Source organism: Haliotis rubra, unplaced genomic scaffold, assembly GCF_003918875.1.
Source record: "Haliotis rubra isolate DU_JTF1 unplaced genomic scaffold, ASM391887v1 Scf46, whole genome shotgun sequence".
NCBI classification, from domain to species: domain Eukaryota; kingdom Metazoa; phylum Mollusca; class Gastropoda; order Lepetellida; family Haliotidae; genus Haliotis; species Haliotis rubra.
In genome coordinates, this window is record NW_025767146.1 from 871639 (window position 1) to 895283 (window position 23645).

At 41.1% G+C, this 23645-nt stretch overlaps 1 protein-coding gene across 1 annotated transcript in view; it reads left to right on the forward strand.

The window, feature by feature from the left end:
• The first annotated feature begins 21395 nt into the window (after positions 1 to 21395).
• Positions 21396 to 23645, forward strand: part of LOC124290232 (neuronal acetylcholine receptor subunit alpha-7-like) — a 45707-nt gene continuing 43457 nt past the window's right edge. The window contains exon 1 of the mRNA XM_046726946.1: positions 21396 to 21532. The gene's annotated coding sequence lies outside the window, so the exon portion shown is untranslated. The remainder of the gene's footprint in view (positions 21533 to 23645) is intronic.

Below are 23645 nucleotides of genomic sequence, written 5' to 3' on the forward strand. Positions count from 1 at the left end.
GTATGAAGAAGTGACGTGTGCGTTATATTGCTGCATTGATGGTGTCCACAGATTGGCCCTCACTCGAACGAGCGAAAAACCAAAAAACAAAACAAAAGTCCATTGTGAAGTTTATGACGACATAAGCCAGGGTTACTGTTCGAGGTTGAAAAAGGCACACATGATAACAATAATGGGAATCCTGTTACAGCACGTACAGCAGCAACCTGCTCTGTCACTCATGCACACACAAAAAGGCGGGCGACGTTTCTTTACCGTCTACGTAGTCGCTGGCGACGTGGCGGCAATAACAAATCCCACCACTGGCCGTACAATCCGTCCGCTGCTGTTGACTATCGAGGTAAGTCTGTTTACTTGACCATGTCGGTCAGAATTTGTTGGTAGAAGTCTTACATAACTTGGTGCAAACCTCCTTTCGGCTATGCACGCCATTTGTGACTCACTCCAATTTCCCCCGTTGTCAGACAAGGGACATGGTGATCAGTTAAGACAATGCTTACAGTTTAATGGAATAATCAAACTTACATCTAATTTGGCCAGTCTGCAGGAGATGTAATGCGACCTTCAGTCACGGTTTAGACAACTGGTCCAAACAGGAAAATACTATGCAAATTATACTAAAACATAGCTGAGATCCTAACATTCTCCATACAAGATCAGTTGGACGCACATCAAAAAGGTCCCCGAGTGCTGCAGTGCATAGGATGCAGGGCTTGCTCTACTTTCCCTGGACTCGTTCCAAGATGTGTGGACTGAACCTATGGACTCTTGCTCTATGGTGTCAACCATGAGACCAACTTCACCTATGGAAACAATTACTAGACAAATGACCCACGCATGAAACATCAACCTTGAAGGCTTCCACAACACAATGATCCATCATTTACATCGTCATCCCAAATTGTACAAATTCATCGAGGCCATACAAGGTCGAAAAACTCGACTCATATCAGGCAGGTTAATTACCAGTTCCAGTAGGGAACAAAACACCAAAGCATTACTTGGATGCCATTCTCACCTGCTAGAACTTGGTTAAGAACGAAAACAATGCTGTATGTCACTGTATAGTACTTAAGATTATCTGATGTAAGGAAGTGCTGAATTGTAACAAATTCGTCTGTCTGGACCACTCTTTTCTAACAGTCGTGTGAGAGGTAGGGGACTGGAGGTGCAGTAAACCCGGCCCTGCGTAACAAATGGGACCGTGGCATCCGTCTGAATCCTGTACGGGGTTGCCCTTGATTAGACAGCATGTATCAAATGTTGGCAGGTCATGTTAATAAAGGAAGACAAAGGAGACAGTGCACTTTGGGAGCATTGAAATAACTATGTATTTTGGACAATGAACTGGTTTCCACTATGACGAAAGTCCTGTCCTGAAACAGACTGAATGGGAGATGCACGGACATGGCAGATTTTACGTGTGTATCCAACAGTCGGTGAAGACGACAGTCACCAACATTTGTTCCAACAGTTGCAAATTCAAATTCTGGCTTTCGATTGCTTTCCCACATTTCATGATTATTATTTTTAAAGTGTATTTAGGTGTATATCAAAATATGATTCAACGTCTGAGTTGATGATATTTGATGATCACTTCATTTCAGAAATTATTATTACATTATTAAGAAATGAATACATAATGCAACACATGTTACATTTAGGATTGAATGGGCGGTTGAGTAGGTTAGACGGCTGACTTTGTGTGCTGGCAATTAGGTGCCTAATTCTGAAAGTGAGGGTTCGAATCCCCCAAGGGACTCAATGCAACAAAAGTACCAGAATCTTTACTGGGAAAGCGTAATCCCAAACATAAAATGTGTTACATTTGACCACTTTCCAAAGATGTCACATCAGCGCGACATGTACAATGCCGAACATATATGTGATGATGTTCATGTAGGTAAACACTTTCTGCAACTGTGAGTGACTATCTCGAAAAATATGATGTTCTATCACGGCAGATTTGCTTTCACGTGATGTACGTACCATAGAGATATTTCACTTACTACTCAACCATCTCCAGGTGTACTATACATTTCGTTGTGCATCGCATAAATAAAATGTTCAGTTGCTACGTGTTAAACGTTTGAAAGATCATAACCAACTGTTATGCTCGAAGTGTAATTTAGGATCTGTTGAAAATGAATTTCATTTCCTTCTGTTATGTCCTCATTATAAGACATGTAGAGAACTGTTTGCACCACCATAGTATTATAACAATCCATCCCAAGATAAATTTGTCTCATGAACGTCAACAACATATTTTGTACTTATAAAGAAGATATCATTGTTAATATAAAATATAATAATATTGGTAATATCAAATGTATTACGTTAAGTAGTCTTGCATTGTATATCAATATATCTTGCACACTGTATGATTTTTGTATCTTAGCACTATAGGCCATGAGGCCTCAAAATGAAAAAAACACACCCAAAAACTTGTCACTAAACTTGTCACTTGTCATCTCCAGGTGTGTCTAATATTGACATACTACATTATTGTATTCTTGATATCAAGAATCCAAAGACATGCTATGTTATTAAAATCGTCTGGCAAGATATCCGAACTGTATGCAAAAGGGAGGAATTAGTCAGACATCATTGAAAACACACCTCCGTTTCCGCCACGGTTACACCACCACGGACACTATTCATATACTGGAAGCCATTAGAAACGCATCACTGATAAATTAGCATATTTCTTAGGTGCGTTTTGGCATCCAATAATTTTTTAGAGAACTATGTGATAAGTGACCATTTAAGAAGAGAACGAAATGCGTTATGAAGTTGCACGCTGCATTTATTGACCAAGGCAACGTGGGTTAAACAGAGACGGGGTTAAATCAAAAGTTCACACAGGTAAACAACAAGAAGGAAGACAACGTCAGTATCGTGTGTGTCCACCATCAGCATCAATAACAGCCACAAACCTCCTCTTGAGAGAAAAGATGACCCTCCTGAAGAAATCCTGAGGGATCTGTTGCCATATCCAGCGGAGAGACGCTTCCAGCTGCTGCAAGTTGAGAGGTGGCGCCATATTGGCAATTTTCCTCCCCATCTCATCCCAGACATGGTCGATGGGTGCCAAATGTCAGGGGACATGGTTAGTTGATTCATACAACAGTTTGGGTTCGAACCATTCACGTCACTACAACTTATATCATCAGAATGGGTGATGCGTTTCTAATGGCTTTCAGTATATAATGTTGTCTTCAATGATTATTGCTTGTCAACGCCCGTGCTCACCTTGTTTTCTCTCATCTGTCTTACTCTTCAAGATAAATGGAAATTTTACTGTTCATGCAACGCACTCACACCGAGGATAATTTGAACGTACATGTCGAAATTCGAGTTTTTACTTCGATTTGACATCTGAGTGCAGATCCTTCATACCAGTGGTTCGTGACAGGACTAGTTGGTCACAAACTGTGAACATTCCTATACAACAGAGTTGCACGTAGTTTTCCTTTCGAAGAAGACGTTGAATCACTTTATTTTAACAGATATTTTCGTAAATATGGAAATACAGATCAAAGTCAATTTACAGTTTACAGTAATACGCGTGCATACCGGCTGTTATTGTGCTCTTCAAATAAGCGAATAGAAAATATTCAAACGAAAACGAGTAGGACATTAACGTTTTAATCTATGCATGGAACATACAAGAAGGTAATTGGAAAGAGAGAATTTATGGTTTCAGTTAACATATTTGGTAATTTTGTTCACTTCGATTTTTACTGAAATTATATTTTCAAATTGTGCTAAAAACGTGCGCATACATAATCAAGCATTATCCTACACTAGCAATGTCGTCAAATTTAAACGATTAAACAGCGTTGATTTTGTGTTTAAAAGCGCTGGGTTTAGTTCATTTGCATGACATTTCCTCAGTGAATGTAAATACACATTCATGAGCATCTGATGCTGAAGGTACTGTTATCTTGTTATGTCGATATGACGTCAAGGTGATGGCCTGAAGGTACTGATGTCTCACTGTGTGAATATGGCGTTGAGGTGATGGTGTGAAGGTACGGATGTCTCGGTATGTGGATATGGCGTTGAGGTGATGGTGTGAAGGTACGGATGTCTCGGTATGTGGATATGGCGTTGAGGTGGTGGTGTGAAGGTACTGATGTCTCACTATGTGGATATCGCGTTGAGGTGGTGGTGTAAAGGTACTGATGTCTCACTATGTGGATATGACGTTAAGATGATGGTGTGAAGGTACTGATGTCTCACTATGTGGATATCGCGTTGAGGTGGTGGTGTAAAGGTACTGATGTCTCACTATGTGGATATGACGTTAAGGTGGTGGTGTGAAGGTACTGATGTCTCGTTATGAGGATATGACGTTGAGGTGGTGGTGTAAAGGTACTGATGTCTCGTTATGAGGATATGACGTTGAGGTGATGGTGTGAAGGTACTGATGTCTCGTTATGAGGATATGACGTTGAGGTGATGGTGTGAAGGTACGGATGTCTCGTTATGAGGATATGACGTTGAGGTGATGGTGTGAAGGTACTGATGTCTCGTTATGAGGATATGACGTTGAGGTGGTGGTGTAAAGGTACTGATGTCTCGTTATGAGGATATGACGTTGAGGTGATGGTGTGAAGGTACTGATGTCTCACTATGTGGATATGACGTTAAGATGATGGTGTGAAGGTACTGATGTCTCACTATGTGGATATGACGTTAAGGTGGTGGTGTGAAGGTACTGATGTCTCGTTATGAGGATATGACGTTGAGGTGGTGGTGTAAAGGTACTGATGTCTCGTTATGAGGATATGACGTTGAGGTGATGGTGTAAAGGTACTGATGTCTCGGTATGTGGATATGGCGTTGAGGTGATGGTGTAAAGGTACTGATGTCTCGTTATGAGGATATGACGTTGAGGTGATGGTGTGAAGGTACTGATGTCTCGTTATGAGGATATGACGTTGAGGTGGTGGTGTAAAGGTACTGATGTCTCGTTATGAGGATATGACGTTGAGGTGATGGTGTGAAGGTACTGATGTCTCACTTTGTGGATATGACGTTAAGGTGATGGTGTGAAGGTACTGATGTCTCACTATGTGGATATGACGTTAAGGTGATGGTGTGAAGGTACTGATGTCTCGTTATGTCGATATGTCTTATTGTGTTCAGCATAAATACTTAAATGCAAAGGATATTGTGACACACAAACAGAATCAGTGCTGAACGTTACTTCCGCGACAGAAATATTATCACCTGGAAAGACGAATGTTTGAAGGTATGTTAACGATCGTTTAGAACAATGCCCCCCAACACATGCAGATGAACACATGAGGGGGATCACAGGCAAGGAGGTTCAAGCTATTGTGTGCAGTTTGCCACCGCTGAGGCCACTAAATGTTGAATAAAGTCCAAGGCAAGACCATTCCATGCCACCATATGGCTGGAATATGGTAGAATTGGCGGAGTGGAAGGCGCAGCCTTGTTGGAGGATTCGGATGACGTCGCAATCGTCGCTCCTTTTCATTCCCAACAAATCAGGGAAATCCTGCGGTCTTGGGTAGAAAATGTGACTCTTAGGTGAAGAGAACTCTTCTCAACTCACGTGTTTTCCATTCCACTTGAGACATCGCCGTTGATGTTCTTGGTCGGGCTGGGGCTGCCGTAGATGCGTAAAGGTCGACAAACTGTTCTTGCAGATACACCTCACCTCTGTTGCCAGGTATTGTACAGGCTTCAGGAGCTGGCTGGAACATGTGTCGGAGGTGCCTTGTCCGAATCCAGCGGTCCTGGCTGTCATTACCACTAGACGGCCATTACGGGTCCGGTCTATAACTTGACTGTTTTGCTGAAAACGTCGCCTTAAGTGCCAAATGGTGTTTTTATGGACGATGAATCGACCGTCACCGTCCATCTATAGCACTCCATCTGTCATTTTACCCGAGGTGTATCATGTCGAATTTGTTCCCGAACGATGAATAGAAATGTTTTTTCTAGCTTCTGCGCTCCTTACGACTGCATTGAGTGGGCAGAATAAGCTTCTGGTTATCTGGACTTTACAAGTGAACATTGCCGACCCTTTCCTCGAATATGTCATGATGCTTCTTGCAAATATCGAAAGAATTGAGATGCGTTTCTTCCACCATTTTAACAAACTGTTTCTCTGGTTTAAATTTAAAGACCTCATGCACATATTACCAATGAAAGAGTTCATGCCACAATACCTTTCGCGTCTGAGTATATCTGAATGTGATTTTTATTTTATGAACAGCTTAGAACTAAATTTCTATGAAATAAAGGCGCATCTTCAAGTCCATACATTTCATATAAAAGCCGTATAAGGTTCGTCCCCAACCTACTTAACCGCATGTACAGTTTAACATTTCATCGTAAAAGAAGACATTAGACAGAAATTGTCAGCATGATGAAAGAGAAATTGAAAATGATTGACAGATGTTGCTCCCTTATATGATGATAGTCTGTGTAGTATTCGAATCCATTTCCTTCAACCTGTCATAAGTTCCTAGGACTAATGATTTAACTAAACTTACATTATTATGCTAATTGCAACGTACTTTAAAAGCATAGTAGTGATTAGAATCTATGCTTGAGTATCATAAATTTGATTTGCTACAAATCTCAACATCCCTGAAACGTGAAACACGTTCGGCGATACTTACAGTTATATTTACTCCTAATACATCTGCCAACATTTACTCATCACTGTGAGCTTGTTTAACATTTTGTTTACCCAGGCATAATGGAAAATGACACGTAGTTATCAGCTTATGAAGCATGTAATCATACTGAAGCACAACAAAGGCTTTGAGATAGCTTAGTGGCAAAATCCAGAGCTTAATTATCAGCATGGGTACTGTTTGGGACCAAGCGTACCTAGCCTTGAATTGAAAATAGCTAATATTGGCATAAAACTCCCATAATTCAGTTATAAAAAAAGTAAAAGTAAAATATAAATGTAAACACGTAAATATAGGTTCCATTACCGGAAAAAACAATATCCGTTAATTGTGAAAATAGTTAATGTTTAACGCGCCTCGCTGGAAAGCGAACGTAAAATCTTAAGTGGCGCTTCAAGTTTGTACTACCACACTTATCTCCCTTCCACTGCTGTCGGCCCCTGCTGGTTCATCCTCTGGCAGACAGCCTCCTCTGTATTGCATCACATGGTAAGAGCATGCACATGGTGTCAAGGGTCGGGCGCTCCGACAGCAACAGGCTTAGATGTAAACAAACAGAGGGTTATCATATTATCTCGGCATTACAAACAGATGATCGAGCAATAACATGCCTCAACAGTTAACAAACAGCGTTAGAGGCTCATCGTAGTCTGCACACCCATGCTGCACGATGTCTTATTGAGGCACCAGCATGGGGTATTTGCCGTGGTGTAGAAATACCAACAGCTCAGCTGCACGCCGTGTTACTGAGACACCAATATAGGGTACATCCCAGTGTAGGGTACATCCCAATATAGGGTACATCCCAGTATAGGGTACGTCCCAATATAGGGTACATCCGAATACTAGTATAGGGTACGGCCTAATCTAGGGTACGTCCCAATACAGCCTCAATCCTAATATAGGGTGCATCCCAATATAGGGTGCATCCCGATGTAGGGTACATCCCAGTGTAGGGTACATCCCCGTGTAGGGTACATCCTAATATAGGGTACATCCCAGTATAGGGTACGTCCTAATATAGGGTACGTTCCAATTCAGGGTACATCCCAATATAGGGTGCACCCCAATATATAGGTACATCCCAGTATAGGGTACATCCCAACATAGGTTGCATCCCAATATAGGGAACAAATGATGAATAGACAATGTCATTTAGGTAGTGCTCAAATTTATCACGTTATATTAGGGATTACACTTTTCTTTCACTTCACCCAACAAAAGTACTAAAATCTGTACTTAGCCGAGAACGTGTAATCCCCAAAATAACAAGTGTTAAGTCACAAATGAGATCCGGCACGTGGTTAGGTTGGTTCCCCAGTACGGAATACACGACAGTTACACATGGTAAAGGACTTTGCGTAAACGTAAAAAAATGTTTTCTTACACTTACACTTGGGGCACTTCAATGAAACAGACGCATACACAACCGTAACAGATATCATCTTACATGTAGTTAGGGCACTTTCATAGTATCTAAATACACACAGAGGAATCACATGAAATATTGTACGTGGTTAATAGGAACTTTAAATTCGTCTGGATACAAATGATAAAACTGTTTTCTTACATGTGTCTGTTTGGTATACCTGCAATCGCCAGTCTACACGTAGTTCGGGTGGGTTGGCATGGTTTTTAGCAATACTCAATCAATATCACGGCGGGAGACAAGAAATAAATTGGCCTCACACATTGCACCCATGTGGGAAATAGAACACTGGCCTTTGGCGCTACGAGCGAACGCTTTAACCACTAGGCTACCCCACCGTCCCTTAACAGTAAAATTAATATTCAGCTTGTGATGTGCCAATGATTAGCCAGTGATTAGCTGGTGATAATCCACAAAATCTCAGGGGTATATTTAAATTTGCATTGTTTTTGTACTTGGATTGATTTTTATGAGGGTGGTTTAAGTAATGGTGGATGAATAAGTGTGAGTATCACACACAAAAGTAGCAGTACTTGTTACAACAGAAACTACACTGGTACTAAAAGTAACAGAGTTCGTTAACTATCAGTATCAGTGGGAGGAGTATAAACCGAGGTTGTAGAAGTAGCAGTATTGGCCTTGGAAGTAGCAATCGTGATCTTATATACTGATGGTAAAAGTAGCAGTTTTTTGTGGTTGTATTGGCATTATCCGTTATAAGTCAGTCGTGGTTGTTGAAGTAGCAGTACTGATGGTAAAAGTAGCATTTTGTGTGGTTGTATTGGCATTATACGTTATAAGTCAGTCGTGGTTGTTGAAGTAGCAGTACTGATTGTAAATGTAGCAGTTTTGGTTGTAGAAGTAGCAGTCGTGGTAGTTGAAGTAGCAATACTGACTGTAAATGTAGCAGTTTTGGTTGTAGATGTAGCAGTCGTGGTTGTTGAAGTAGCAGTTTGGGCTGCCCTACGAGCTGTAAGAGTGTTTGTGTTTTACTGTATCAGAACAGTCACCATCATTGTTGTTATAATCTCCCCTAAAAAGTAGTGGATTGTGAATAAAAAGAAATGTTGTGAACGGTCGGCAGAAATATGACTGCAAAAGACTAAAGTCTTTGTTACCCTCTAAAAGCCCGAGACCTTGCAGACTATGCAGTTCCTCCCTGCACTGCAGTAGGAGGTCGTTCCCGATGTCTGTCGTAGATCGTCAAATCGCCCTGAGCCATTGTTTCAGTATAGTGGTACCTACAACATGATGACAGGTTCAAAGGGTACTGGTGAGCTTCAAACTAGTAGAACTACGAGCGGTAGCAAATATGGTTAATATGTCTCAGTCTGTGATTTGCAGACTTTTGAAGAGTTTCTGCAGACACAAAATAGTCGGCCCGGCACAGGTCAGCAACAGATCCAGACGAACAAAGGCTTGAGCCCAAAACAGCCAATCAAATCGCTGTACACTCTTGTCATGCCATCGGCAGGTAACTGACCAGGCGTATGTCTTAGGGCAATTTGATGTGTACCATTATCACATCGACGCTCACTTGCAAGTTGGGTAATCGGGTAATATTTTCAGATTCGGGTAAGAGTCCAGATTGGACGTGTGGGTTAGGCCTAGACGTGTCGTGAGGTGTGCTAATGAACGAGATGCGAAGGTCAACGAAGGTCAACAGGACATACTTCGGGATTGGTTTGTAACGCTTGTTGCTGTATCGCCATGACTGTTTGGTCATGGAAGAGACAGTGGGCATTACGAGTACTCCGACGTCAAAGTGCACTGGCTACTTTAGCCGAATTGGGTCAGGTGCTGCTGAGTGGACAAGACTCCCTAACATTGTCTTTGGGAGATTCATACGGACCATGTCATCTTATCAACAACTGTTTGTAAAACTAGGCGACATGACCTTTTAATAATCAAGTCAACTTAAAAGTTTTGACGACACGCCCTTTTTCACCCGTGTCGGTGTTTTTCACCCTTACAATACCCCGCCGTTATGAGTATTGTCAATTCATTCCAATCATCAAACACACGAACGAATATCTGTGATCATCTGTTATTTCCAAATATTCCCTTCTTTTTTAGAGTACTGATATTAATATCAAAAATTCATTGCGATGATCCAGATCTTTGTTATCGACATTTGCACCAGTGCCTGTGTGAACAATGGTCAAATCAATTACAGCCTCACATTTTACGCCGCGGTATACTGCTCGGTTAATGATAATAAAGAACAGGGATACAATAATATACAGGTAACCAGGACCGCAGCGTGCGTCAAGTTGACTTAGCATGCAGGTGGCCAAACAAAAGCAGATATTCCGGTGTGGAGGTATGCTTCAACAGACCTTTCAAATGTGTCTCTAATGTCGGCTTCCAAACTACAGGTGTTGCTGTTTATGTACTTTCACAGGTTCCGCTAGTCTCGGGACCCTACACATATAGAAACAGTCTCCGCCCATATCTCTATGGATACAACAGCTCATGTCCATGTTTATATAAAACATTTACAGCTAATCATTTAAAAAGAAATATGTGGTGGTGGTGTTGGGTGTTGTGGAGAAAGTTTTAGTGATGGTGGTTGGTTTGGTCTTAACAGTTTTAGTGGCGGTGGTATTGGGTTTGGTGGAGGCAGTTTTAGTGTTGACGGTGGTGTGTTTGGTGAAGACAGTTTTAGTGTTGGCGATGGTGGGTGTGATGGAGACAGTTTTAGTGTTGGCAATGGCGGGTGTGGTGGTGAGAGATTTAGTGTTGGCGATGGTGGGTGTGATGGAGACAGATTTAGTGTTGGCGATGGTGGGTGTGATGGAGACAGTATTAGTGTTGGCGATTGTGGGTGTGATGGAGACAGTGTTAGTGTTAGTTTTAGTGGTGGTGGTGGTGGTTGGTATGGTGGAGACAGTTTTGGTGTTGAAGTGGGTGGGTGTGGTGGAAACAGTTTTAGTGGTGGTGGTGGTGGTTGGTATGGTGGAGACAGTTTTGGTGTTGAAGTTGGTGGGTGTGGTGGAAACAGTTTTAGTGGCGGTGGTGGTGGTTGGTGTGGAGACAGTTTTAGTGGTGGTGGTGGTGGTTGGTGTGGTGGAGACAGTTTAGTGGTGGTGGTGGTGGTGGTTGGTGTGGTGGAGACAGTTTTAGTGGTGGTGGTGGTGGTGGTTGGTGTGGTGGAGACAGTTTTAGTGGTGGTGGTGGTGGTGGTTGGTATGGTGGAGACAGTTTTAGTGGTGGTGGTGGTGGTGGTGGTTGGTGTGGTGGAGACAGTTTTAGTGGTAGTGGTGGTGGTGGTGGTTGGTATGGTGGAGACAGTTTTAGTGGTGGTGGTGGTGGTTGGTATGGTGGAGACAGTTTTAGTGGTGGTGGTGGTGGTTGGTATGGTGGAGACAGTTTTGGTGGTGGTGGTGGGTATGGTGGAGACAGTTTTAGTGGTGGTGGTGGGTATGGTGGAGACAGTTTTAGTGGTGGTGGTGGTTGGTATGGTGGAGACAGTTTTAGTGGTGGTGGTGGTGGTGGTAGTGGTATGGTGGTGGTGAGTGGAGTGTGAGAGACAGTTTTAGTGGTGGTGGTGGTGGTGGAGACAGTTTTGGGTGGTGGTGGTTGGACAGTTTAGTGGTGGTGGTGGTGGTGGAGGGTGTGGTGGGAGACAGTTTTGGTGTTGAAGTTGGAGAGACAGTTTTAGTGGTGGTGGTGGTGGAGGGTGTGGTGGAGACAGTTTTGGTGTTGAAGTTGGAGGGTGTGGTGGAGACAGTTTTAGTGGTGGTGGTGGTGGAGGGTGTGGTGGAGACAGTTTTGGTGTTGAAGTTGGAGGGTGTGGTGGAGACAGTTTTAGTGGTGGTGGTGGTGGTGGTTGGTGTGGTGGAGACAGTTTTGGTGTTGAAGTTGGAGGGTGTGGTGGAGACAGTTTTAGTGGTGGTGGTGGTGGTAGGTGTGGTGGAGACAATTTAAGTGGTGGTGGTGGTGGTGGGTATGGTGGAGACAGTTTTAGTGGCGGTGGTGGTGGTGGGTATGGTGGAGACAGTTTTAGTGGTGGTGGTGGTGGTGGGTATGGTGGAGACAGTTTTAGTGGCGGTGGTGGTGGTGGGTGTGGTGGAGACAGTTTTAGTGGCGGTGGTGGTGGTGGGTATGGTGGAGACAGTTTTAGTGGTGGTGGTGGGTATGGTGGAGACAGTTTTAGTGGTGGTGGTGGTGGTGGGTATGGTGGAGACAGTTTTAGTGGCGGTGGTGGTGGTGGGTATGGTGGAGACAGTTTTAGTGGTGGTGGTGGTGGTTGGTATGGTGGAGACAGTTTTAGTGGCGGTGGTAGCAGTTGTCACAGTTGTATTTTGTTTCTCACCCTGTTACAAAGTTACCGTTATCTACATTAATTAATATAATTAATACGCACGTCATCGTCTATTTATGTATCAAGTTACAGTGCGCTTTGTAATATTTCATGCAACAAGATATGTACATTTAGGTGAATAGCTGACGTTTATATTGAAAAAAAAGAAGCTTTGTAATCTGAGTCTAGTAATCTTGCTTCTTATCTATACATACGTTCCATCTACATTTACCAAACAGTGATAGAGAAGCATGTGGTTTCTGCCATATTCACCGGCTGGCAGTAAACTACATTTTGTCCGAACTAACACTCAGTGTGAATTTCTTACACTTTCCACGTATCACGAACACACTAGATGTACAATTCTTTCATCCAAACCTCTTCGCAGATGGAACAGCATTTTAAATGATTTTAGTTTCTTGTAATACATAATTGAGCATGACAAAAGTCGCTAAATAGATTATTCTAGCGTGACTTTGAAGAATGCGTGGTTCTGATTGGTTAAAAAGACTAATCTTTTTTCCTACGGATACCTGTTTTGAATCAAGCCTATTTCACGCAAGAAAAAGAAAACGTGCGTATGAAAACGATCCATCTATCGACATCCAACGCGTTGGAGCATGTAACAATGGTTGCCAATAACCCATTGTGATGTTGTATACGTTCAATAACAGGAGAAAACAGCTCATCAAACATGGTGGAATCTATATTTCATAACACACTCAATCAAATAAAGCACACCCTAAGCTCTGTGACGGGGTCATGCAAATCATCGGTCACAAACATGAACAGTGTCTCTCGTCTTTGTCCCATGTCGCTGCGGTAAACGTCGGTGATAATAATTTTAAAATAATCTGCTGGGTAAAGTTAAATCCGTGTTTGAGGGTTGCTAAGAATGACATAAAGAAGAAAATGTCATTCGATCGTGGTGTATTTGATGCGGGTATGATACGTGTGTTTTGACCTTAAGTTGTCAAGAATGACATCAACAAGAAACTGTTATACGATCGTTGTGTATTTGATGCGGGTATGATACTTGTGTTTTGACCTTAAGTTGTCAAGAATGACATCAACAAGAAACTGTTAAACAATCGTTGTGTATTTGATGAGGGTATGATACGTGTGTTTTGACCTTAAGTTGTCAAGAATGACATCAACAAGAAACTGTTAAACAATCGTTGTGTATTTGATGAGGGTATGATACGTGTGTTTTGACCTTAAGGTGTCAAGAATGACGTCAACAAGAAACTGTTAAACAATCGTTGTGTATTTGATGAGGGTATGATACGTGTGTTTTGACCTTAAGTTGTCAAGAATGACATCAACAAGAAACTGTTAAACAATCGTTGTGTATTTGATGAGGGTATGATACGTGTGTTTTGACCTTAAGTTGTCAAGAATGACATCAACAAGAAACTGTTATACGATCGTGATGTATTTGATGAGGGTATGATACGTGTGTTTTGGGCTTTAAGTTGTCAACGTGCGAGCCATCCTTTTCAGTCTATTAACATTTCCAAATTTTCGACCACATTTGTAAGTGTACATTTTCTTTTGCCGTCAGTTTGATCAATGTGAGTAATGAACAGTGCTAACGTTGGGAATCAGCTAACAGTACGTCGAGTCATATTATCGACTTAGATTTGATTTGGATAGGGATGAAGAGTTTGTCGATGAATAATTCACTCGAAACAAAAAAAAAGAAGATTTACACTTTTTCGGTTGTAAATAGCAATATATCAACATCAAAAAGATGTGTTACATTATGACTGTTAATTCTTCTCTTTATTCTTTGTTTTCACTCTGTTCATTAATTTCCCTTGTTTTGTATGATGCTAATTGCACTACTTGTAAATAAATTCTGACTCTCGCTGAAGGTGTGAAGACCGACCCCTTTCACGTAATGTGAATAAAATATGTTTAAAGTAATTAAAGAGTAATTTAGTGACTATACTTGGCCATAATGCTGTTGTTGCGTGTTCATCCTGCAACACATGCCCAACTCTTCAGGGCCGATGATGGCTGCAGATAGGCCCTGCACGATTCACACTTGCATCCTGCTGCTCTTACAGTGATTCAATTAAAGCTGATGTCAATAAGTGAAAAGCGAACGTCAGACGCGCAACTCCAACGTCACCAGTACTCCCCTGGCTTCTTGATGCAAGTATAGGTTTGCATATACTTTGACATATGTCACCAGGAATTACTTTCATGAACCATAACGAGTCGTGGTGTAGTGCTTGTGTGTATATGTGGAGCTGTGTAGTGCTTGTGTGTATGTGTGGAGCTGTGTAGTGCTTGTGTGTATGTGTGGAGTCGTGTAGTGTGTATATGTGAAGCGGTGTAGTGTGTACAGGTAGGGTCGTGTAGTGTGTATATGTGGAGCAATGTAGTGTGTATATGTAGAGTCGTGTAGTGTGTATATGTGGAGCGGTGTAGTGTGTATGTGTGGAGCGGTGTAGTGTGTATATGTGGAGCAGTGTAGTATGTATATGTGTGGATCTGGGCAGTGTGTATATGTTGAGAAGTGAAGCGTGTATGTGTGGAGCGGTGTAGTGTGTATATGTGGAGCAGTGTAGTGTGTATATGTAGAGTCGTGTAGTGTGTATATGTGGAGCGGTGTAGTGTGTATGTGTGGAGCGGTGTAGTGTGTATATGTGGAGCAGCGTAGTGTGTATATGTGTGGATCTGGGCAGTGTGTATATGTTGAGAAGTGAAGCGTGTATGTGTGGAGCGGTGTAGTGTATATGTGGAGCAGTGTAGTGTGTATATGTGTGGATCTGGATAGTGTGTATATGTTGAGCAGTGTGGCGTGTATGTGTGGAGCAGTGTAGTGTGGATGTGTGGAGCAGTTAAGTGTGTATATGTGGAACCGTGTAGTATGTATATATGGAGCGGTGTAGTGTATGGGGAGAGGTGTAGTGTATATGTGTGAAGCATGAAGAGTGTATAAATTGAGCGGTGTAGTGTGTATGTGTGGAGCGGTGTAGTGAGTATGTTTGGAGCAGTGTAGTGTGTATGTGTGGAGCAGTGTAGTGTGTATGTGTGGAGCAGTGTAGTGTGTATGTGTGAAGCATGTAGTGTGTATGTGTGGAGCAGTGTAGTGTGTATGTGTGGAGCAGTGTAGTGTGTATGTGTGAAGCATGTAGTGTGTATGTATATGTGGAGCAGTGTGGAGCAGTGTAGTGTGTATGTGTGGAGCAGTGTAGTGTGTATGTGTGAAGCATGTAGTGTGTATATGTGGAGCAGTGTAGTGTGTATGTGTGGAGCAGTGTAGTGTGTATGTGTGGAGCAGTGTAGTGTGTATGTGTTAAGCATGTAGTGTGTATATGTGGAGCAGTGTAGTGTGTATATGTGGAGCCGTGTAGTATGTATATGTGGAGCGGTGTAGTGTGTATGGGGAGCGGTGTAGTGTGTATGTGTGGAGCAATGTAGTGTGTATATGTGGAGCAGTGTAGTGTATATGTGTGGAGCGGTGTAGTGTGTATGTGTGGAGCGTTGTAGTGTGTATGTGTGGAGTAGTGTAGTGTGTATATGTGGAGCGGTGTAGTGTGTATGTGTGGAGCAGTGTACTGTGTATGTGTGGAGCAGTGTAGTTTGTTTTTTTGGAGCAGTATAGTGTGTATGATTGCAACAGTGTAATGTGGAGATGTAGAGCAGTGTAGTGTGTCTGTTTGGAGCAGTGTAGTGTGTATGTGTGGTGTCGTGTAGTGTGTATGTGTGGAACGATGTAGTGTGTATGTGTTGAGTAGTATAGTTTGTATATGTGGAGGAGTGTTGTTTGTATGTTTGGATCAGTGTAGTGTGTATGTGTGGTGGAGTGGAGTGTGTATATGTGGAGCAGTGTAGTGTGTATGTTTGGAGCAGTGCAGTGTGTATGAATGAATGAATGAATGTGGAGCGGTATATTGTATATATGTGGAGTCGTGTAGTGCATATATGTGGAGCGGTGTAGTGTATATATGAGGAGTCGTGTAGTGTATATATGTGGAGTCGTGTAGTGTATATATGTGGAGTCGTGTAGTGGATATGTGTGGAGTCGTTTTGTGTATATGTATAGTCGTGTATTGTATATATGTGGAGCGGTGTAGTGTATATATTCGGAGCGTTGTAAGGTATATATGTGGAGCGGTGTAGTGTATATATGTGGAGCAGTGTAGTGTATATATGTGGAGTCGTGTAGTGGAGTCGTATATGTAGCGTAGTGTATAGATGTGGAGCAGTGTAGTGTATATATGTGGAGCAGTGTAGTGTGTATATGTGGAGCAGTGTAGTGTTTATATGTGGAGCTGTGTAGTGTGTATATGTGGAGCCGTGTAGTGTGTATATGTGGAGCGGTGTAATGTATGTATGTGGAGCAGTGTAGTCTATATATGTGGAGCAGTGTAGTGTATATATGTGGAGCAGTGTAGTGTATATATGTGGAGCGTTGTAAGGTATATATGTGGAGCGTTGTAGGGTATATATGTGGAGCAGTGTAGTAAGGGTGAAACGGTACGCTCTTACCACGGTGCTGTACGTATTGCGGTACAAGGTCTTCGGTTCTGTCCGTTTCGGTTCTGTATATGAGATATGATCATAATTCAAAAATGGACAATAAGAGGTAAACCTTACATTGTTTAATGACATGGAAATAATAATCATAATCTTTGCTATTTTGAATGAACAAAACTGTCATTTCATGACTAAATTGAAAAAGTAAAGTATCACTGGAACCTTATAGCTCACAGCAGTGTGGCAAAATAGCAAGTAGCCAAGTATGATTAAAAGTCACTAACATCACATCAGCATTTGCTGCAATGAAATCACCACTATGTTCCAGAAAAGTTAACGTTTTAAAATCATGATACACAAATCAGAGGTTGCAGAATGTGACTCTGTTGACGATATATCACAGATAAATACATTGAAGAAATTAACACTACACATGTACAGTTGTCATAAGACAGTGACTGTTTATACATGACTGATCATTCTCACTGTTCTAAGTCATTGTCTATCTCTCGTTTCAGCTTGTTAAACATTTAGAGACTTTCCACAGTCCTTGGGAAGTACTGCTACACAATCTTGGAACATTCCAGAATGTTGTTTTATTAAATTTTCAAATTCATTCAAAGGCCAAGTAAAATCGTATTTTCCATGGATATAACAGAACTGCTATTTCGTGTATTGTGCCCATTCAAAACTATATCGTATCGTCGGAGGTGAAGAAACAAACTTTGCAAATGAAAATAGATATGTGTATAGGAAACCTGCAATCAAACATCACAACACATGATAATTCAGTTTTATTTCCTGTTATGCTACCTGTTATTCAGCTAAGCCGGAAATGTTTTGCTCCAATCTACCGGTGATTCAGTTAAAAACGAACTGAAAATATAACATCAAAGAATTTTTTCATTGTTTTCATTACCAGAATAATTATATCTCAAGCAGTTATTTTAACAGAGATAATATATACATATTGCTATCGTATTAGTATTACGCATGTTATTCAAAATAATAATTAACATAGGCTCAACACTTACGTGGCTGGATACATTTTACGTCTGAGACAGTTTCATAAGTCACCGTTGACTTCCCACGGAGCATGCCACTTTAATTGTAAAAACAAAATGTTGGCAATTAATTGTCTAATATGACTTCAGTGAGTCAGTAACGCTGGTCTAGGGGCCCATGGATGATGAGGCGGTGATCGGTTAGTGATTGCTGAGAATAAGATGAAATTGGTGCGATCGCCTTAGGCGCGAAAAGTGGACCCTCATGAACATGGTAAGCGGAAGTGGCACGCGTATAGAATGAGGTGATATGCATTTGCTATCGAGGAAGTTTTATTATGAGTTTTTACATCATACGTTTTCTGATGTCATGTTTACTCGCTCTATATGACGCTGTGTGTTGCATCAGAGCAAACACGGTGAGTACTCGGCTGATAGTATGTCTTTATGATAAAGTTGTCTTTTATAAGTTATTACAATGTTCCCATGTTCGTCTGATTTGAAATAACTGAAAAAGAATCAGAACCCAGCTACTGATCTGGTATCTGCATTTGCTGTCATGCTGACTTTGTAAGTTGACGACTTGAGGCGATCTCGAACTTACTTCCAGGAAAATAGCGGCCGTCCAGCAAAGAAATGCACAGATTTTGATGTAATGATTCGATTTCAAGACGTTTTAGAAAAGGTTTAAAGAGGTGAATAAATACAGTGTTGAATTGTGTATGTGATAAGTGGTGTAGTGTATATATACATACAGTGTTGAAGTGTATATGTGATAAGTGTTGTAGTGTATATATATAGTGTTGAGGTGTATATGTGATAAGTGGTGTAGTGTATATATGCATACAGTGTTGAAGTGTATATGTGATAAGTGGTGTAGTGTATATATATATATATATATATATATATATATATATATATATATATATATATATACAGTGTTGAGATGTATATGTGATATAGTGGTGTAGTGTATATATACATACAGTATTGCAGTGTATATGTGATAAGTGGTGTAGTGTATTTATACATAAGTGTTGAAGTGTATATGTGATAAGTGGTGTAGTGTATATATACATACAGTGTTGAAGTGTATATTTGATAAGTGGTGTAGTGTATATATACATACAGTGTTGAAGTGAATATGTGATAAGTGGTGTAGTGTATATATATATATATATATATATATATACATATACAGTGTTGAAGTGTATATGTGATAAGTGGTGTAGTGTATATATACATACAGTGTTGAAGTGTATATGTGATAAGTGGTGTAGTGTATATATACATACAGTGTTGAAGTGTATATTTGATAAGTGGTGTAGTGTATATATACATACAGTGTTGAAGTGAATATGTGATAAGTGGTGTAGTGTATATATATATATATATATATATATATACATACAGTGTTGAAGTGTATATGTGATAAGTGGTGTAGTGTATATATACATACAGTGTTGAAGTGTATATGTGATACGTGGTGTAGTGTATTTATGTACAGTATTGCAGTGTATATGTGATAAGTGGTGTAGTGTATATATACATACAGTGTTGAAGTGTATATTTGATAAGTGGTGTAGTGTATATATATATAGTGTTGAGGTGTATATTTGATAAGTGGTGTAGTGTATATATACATACAGTGTTGAAGTGAATATGTGATAAGTGGTGTAGTGTATATATATATATATATATATATATATATATATACATACAGTGTTGAAGTGTATATGTGATAAGTGGTGTAGTGTATATATGTACAGTATTGCAGTGTATATGTGATAAGTGGTGTAGTGTATATATACATACAGTATTGCAGTGTATATGTGATAAGTGGTGTAGTGTATATATACATACAGTGTTGAAGTGTATATGTGATACGTGGTGTAGTGTATATATGTAGTGTTGCAGTGTATACAAGTATAGCATTGTAATGTATATGTGATAAATTGCGTTGTATATATATGTATCGTATTGTATACGTGGTGTAATGTGAATATGTGGAGTGGTGTAGTGTATACATGTGGTGTAGTGTATTGCTGATAGGTAGAGAGGTTTTGTGTATGTATGTAGAATGGTGTAGTGTTTATATTTGAAGCTGTGCTGTGTATATGCGTGGATTAGAGTTACGCTTATATGTATAGTGGCATATTGCTGATCAATAGAGCAGTGCTGTGTATATGTGTAGAATGTCTGGTGTAGCTTGTTTTTGTTTGTGTGTATACATGTAAAACATGCATATCGTTGTTTCAGTGTTTATGACGTTTATGAAATGTGACACACACGTTAATGTGTAGAGTGCTCTAATGTGTATGACATATTCAAAGTGAGGTACATATGTTTAAGTGTTGAGAACATAAGTGCTCTTCTTCGACGTAGCATAATATTTTTGCAGAGTGAACAAGTTTAAACTTAATGAATGAAAATAAGTTAATACTCCTTTCCAGATACATTAGCGGTTGACAACATTGGAAACGATTCATGTCGTCAGATAACAAGAACAGATTAACAACCTACACACTATGCCAGGAAGCTTGTATGCCTGGTATCCCCACGGGAAGGTGCGATAAATAGATTATATGATCAAGACACTGGTAAGTCATGTCAACTCAGTTGGCTGGTCTGACGATGGATGACATACACTATCAACCCTACAGCAAACTACTAATGCACTCGCGAAACAGAACCTATTTCATATTTTACGTGAAACTGTCCCAGAGGTATTTCATGGTACAATAGATCATGTCCTCGAGTGGGTGACTGAATCGTATTTTGTCCCTGCAGTCTTCAAGGTTCCAGCTATGTCACAGCGGCCTGTTAACAATTCAACCAGGATACGGAACCAAGGTGGCTTCATATTTTAATTAAAGTATTGTTTCATGGCTACATTTGTACATACGGAAATGCTGGTAATGAAAACAGTGTGTACCCGTTGTCTACGTGGGAGCTGCCTGCCTTGGCCACACTACAATCAGTTAGAGAGGGTTTAAATCCAGATTTGCTCTAGTTCAGTTTTTTTCTGGTCTGAGTGCTCTGCGTGCATTTTCCTTCCGGATGAGGGTAACTGAATCATTTCTCGAAACCTAACTTACTCATTCACTTGAATATATCACAGCCCCCAGACCTCATGCTTTAATCGTTGAAGTGATTAATATAAACCCTCGGGCCTGGAATCTTCATTTGGACGATTAGATCAGGGGTTCACGGGCTCTAACATATATACTTAACATGTACTTACTTAAATCGAGAGTAATGGTGTATCCCCAGTCTGCCTTGTGCTTATTATATTAAGTGTCTAGGAATCAGAACAATGTATTCACGGTCGTAGGTTGAAGAGACCCCTGGAGCCTATGCGCAGTGTATGTAACTTGCAAGGTGTCGGTTGTCTGCCTTAGTGTGTCATGAAAGGGACGATGACAAAGAGGCGGTTAGCTGTGCAACATTTCTTCAACACTCGACAGTCCCGGCCGACGTCAGGCTGTTACTAGGCACAACGTGTATTGGCGAAGAAGCCCGTCCTGGACGAGCGGTAGAAAAGGAAGTTTAAAGAAACGATTTATTGACACATTTGTACTTTGCTGAAGTTTGGTTGAACCTGGAGCCAACAACGTAGGTAAGATCTAAAAATTGGTAGTTCCCGTTCTACAGAAATGTTCTTCGCACTTACGTCGTCATTACCACTCGTAGCATTTAACTAACCTCCGCTACCTATGCACCTATTCACTTCTTGCTTTATTGTTTCTGTATTATTTCCCCCAAGGGATGTCTGTATCTTAGGAGTTTCCTCAGTTGACGTGAAACATAAGACGAAACTGTCCCGTTGACCTCCGCCTTGGGCTGACTTTTCACTTTCAACTTCCTTCTTGGACTGCTCCACACAAAGACGCTAGGACGTATGTCATACTGACCACCTTCACCTAGGGAAATATGCTTACCAGTCGTGTTCATTTAATAGATGTATAGTCTCCCAACTGACCTTCACCAAGGGAGGTCTGTTTCCAGTTAACTTTCTCCAACGGATATGTTTCTTAGAACCGTCTCCAGGGAAAGCATTCCTTTCATTCGAACCTCCATTAGGAAAGCATGTCTCTCAGTCGCCCGTCCCGTAATAAGGTAGGCCTCTCAGTAGACTCCCTATTAGGCAGGTACGTCTTTCATGAGGCTCTTTATCTTGAAGATATAGCTCATGTGGACGGTATGCCCCTCAGTCGTTCGTCTAGTACGCAGGTATTTCTCTTAGTCGTCCGTCCAATAGGCAGGTATGTCTTTCACTCGACGCTGCATTAAGAAGGTATGTGTCTCAGCCTTGGGAGGTATGTTACCTCCATGTCTGTAGGCCTGCCAGTCGAACTTCACCGGGACTGAACTGATCTATGTGTTGAGAGGGCCATTAACGAACTGTTTCGTTTCTTGACCACGATTGTGAATTAAGGCATGATAATAAATAGGATGTCTGGGTAGTAGAAAAACATATACGCTGCGCGATGAAATCGATGGCTTTGTATTTGTGACGGTTGGTGCGAGCGAGAACCAGTCTTCCAATCGCCTTCAGCAGGGAGTTATGTCCCAAGTACTATTCTCGTTGACTGGAGAGCTTTGAATCTTGAATGATCTTCGAATACAATATTAAAGAAGGACTACGCAATCAATCCACCGTGTTAGTCCTATTAGTAAAAGAAATCAATAATTAAAGGCTCCTGGTGGCCTGTTTGACTATCCATCTCAGCACGTCTGTAGAACGTCCACAGGAATGTTGCAATGTCATCAATAATAAAAGAGGTTCTGCTGGAGCTTATGGGTTAAATCGTCCCCTCGTCACGCCGAAGTCAAAGGTTCGATTCCACACATAGACACATTGTATGAAGACTGCTGCCATTGGTTCCCTGTTTGCTGTTCCTTGCAATGTGCGAAGCAGATTTTTGGTGTCCCTTGTCTTGATATTGCTGGAATATTGCTAAAAGCGGCGTAAAACTAAACTCAATCAGTTACTATTTGCTGTTGCTGGAGTATTACGTACACCAGCGTAAAGATCAACTTACACACCCACTGTTAGGATAGAACATGATACACAGGGAGTCCAATGGGTAGACAATGATAGGAGAGTGTTAATGATATATGACTCAGTTGAATATTATATTGAATTGTGTCTATAATGTTGCATGCCACTTCAATAACACTTCCACTGATGGTGGAAACTGCGCAGTATGTACATTACAACCGTAACAGTTTACATGCATCATGCTCAATACTTTCCATGAGTATGTGCTGCACAACCAGGAAGCAGTCCAATGGCTTATCAGTTGGTATCAAAATGACTATGTGCTCTCTGATGAAAGCGAACAAAGTTAGCTGTCATGAAGTATCAGGCTCCAAATGCTCCAACCTTAGGGGACGCCGCTACTTCCTTTACCACTTTGAAAAGGTGCAAGTTGAGTTCAAGAGGGGAAGAAGAGGGGTTCGAAGACGATCCAAGATCAAGAAGACCTTCAACTGCCGCAACTAAGGGCTTTATGATGGCAGCGGAGTTCAGAACAGCAAGCTCCAATCTGAGGAATGTTCTGGACATGCCAAATGTTTCAGCATGCTATCGTCTCACTAGAATTCAGGTCGCACACTCAGCCGATTTCGTTGAATTCTTTGGAACAATATTACAGTTGTTTCCCCACCACCCGGCAAGGACTAAACAACAATCAAAACTGTGGAAAGGTCTAACCTCTAAGAAAAAG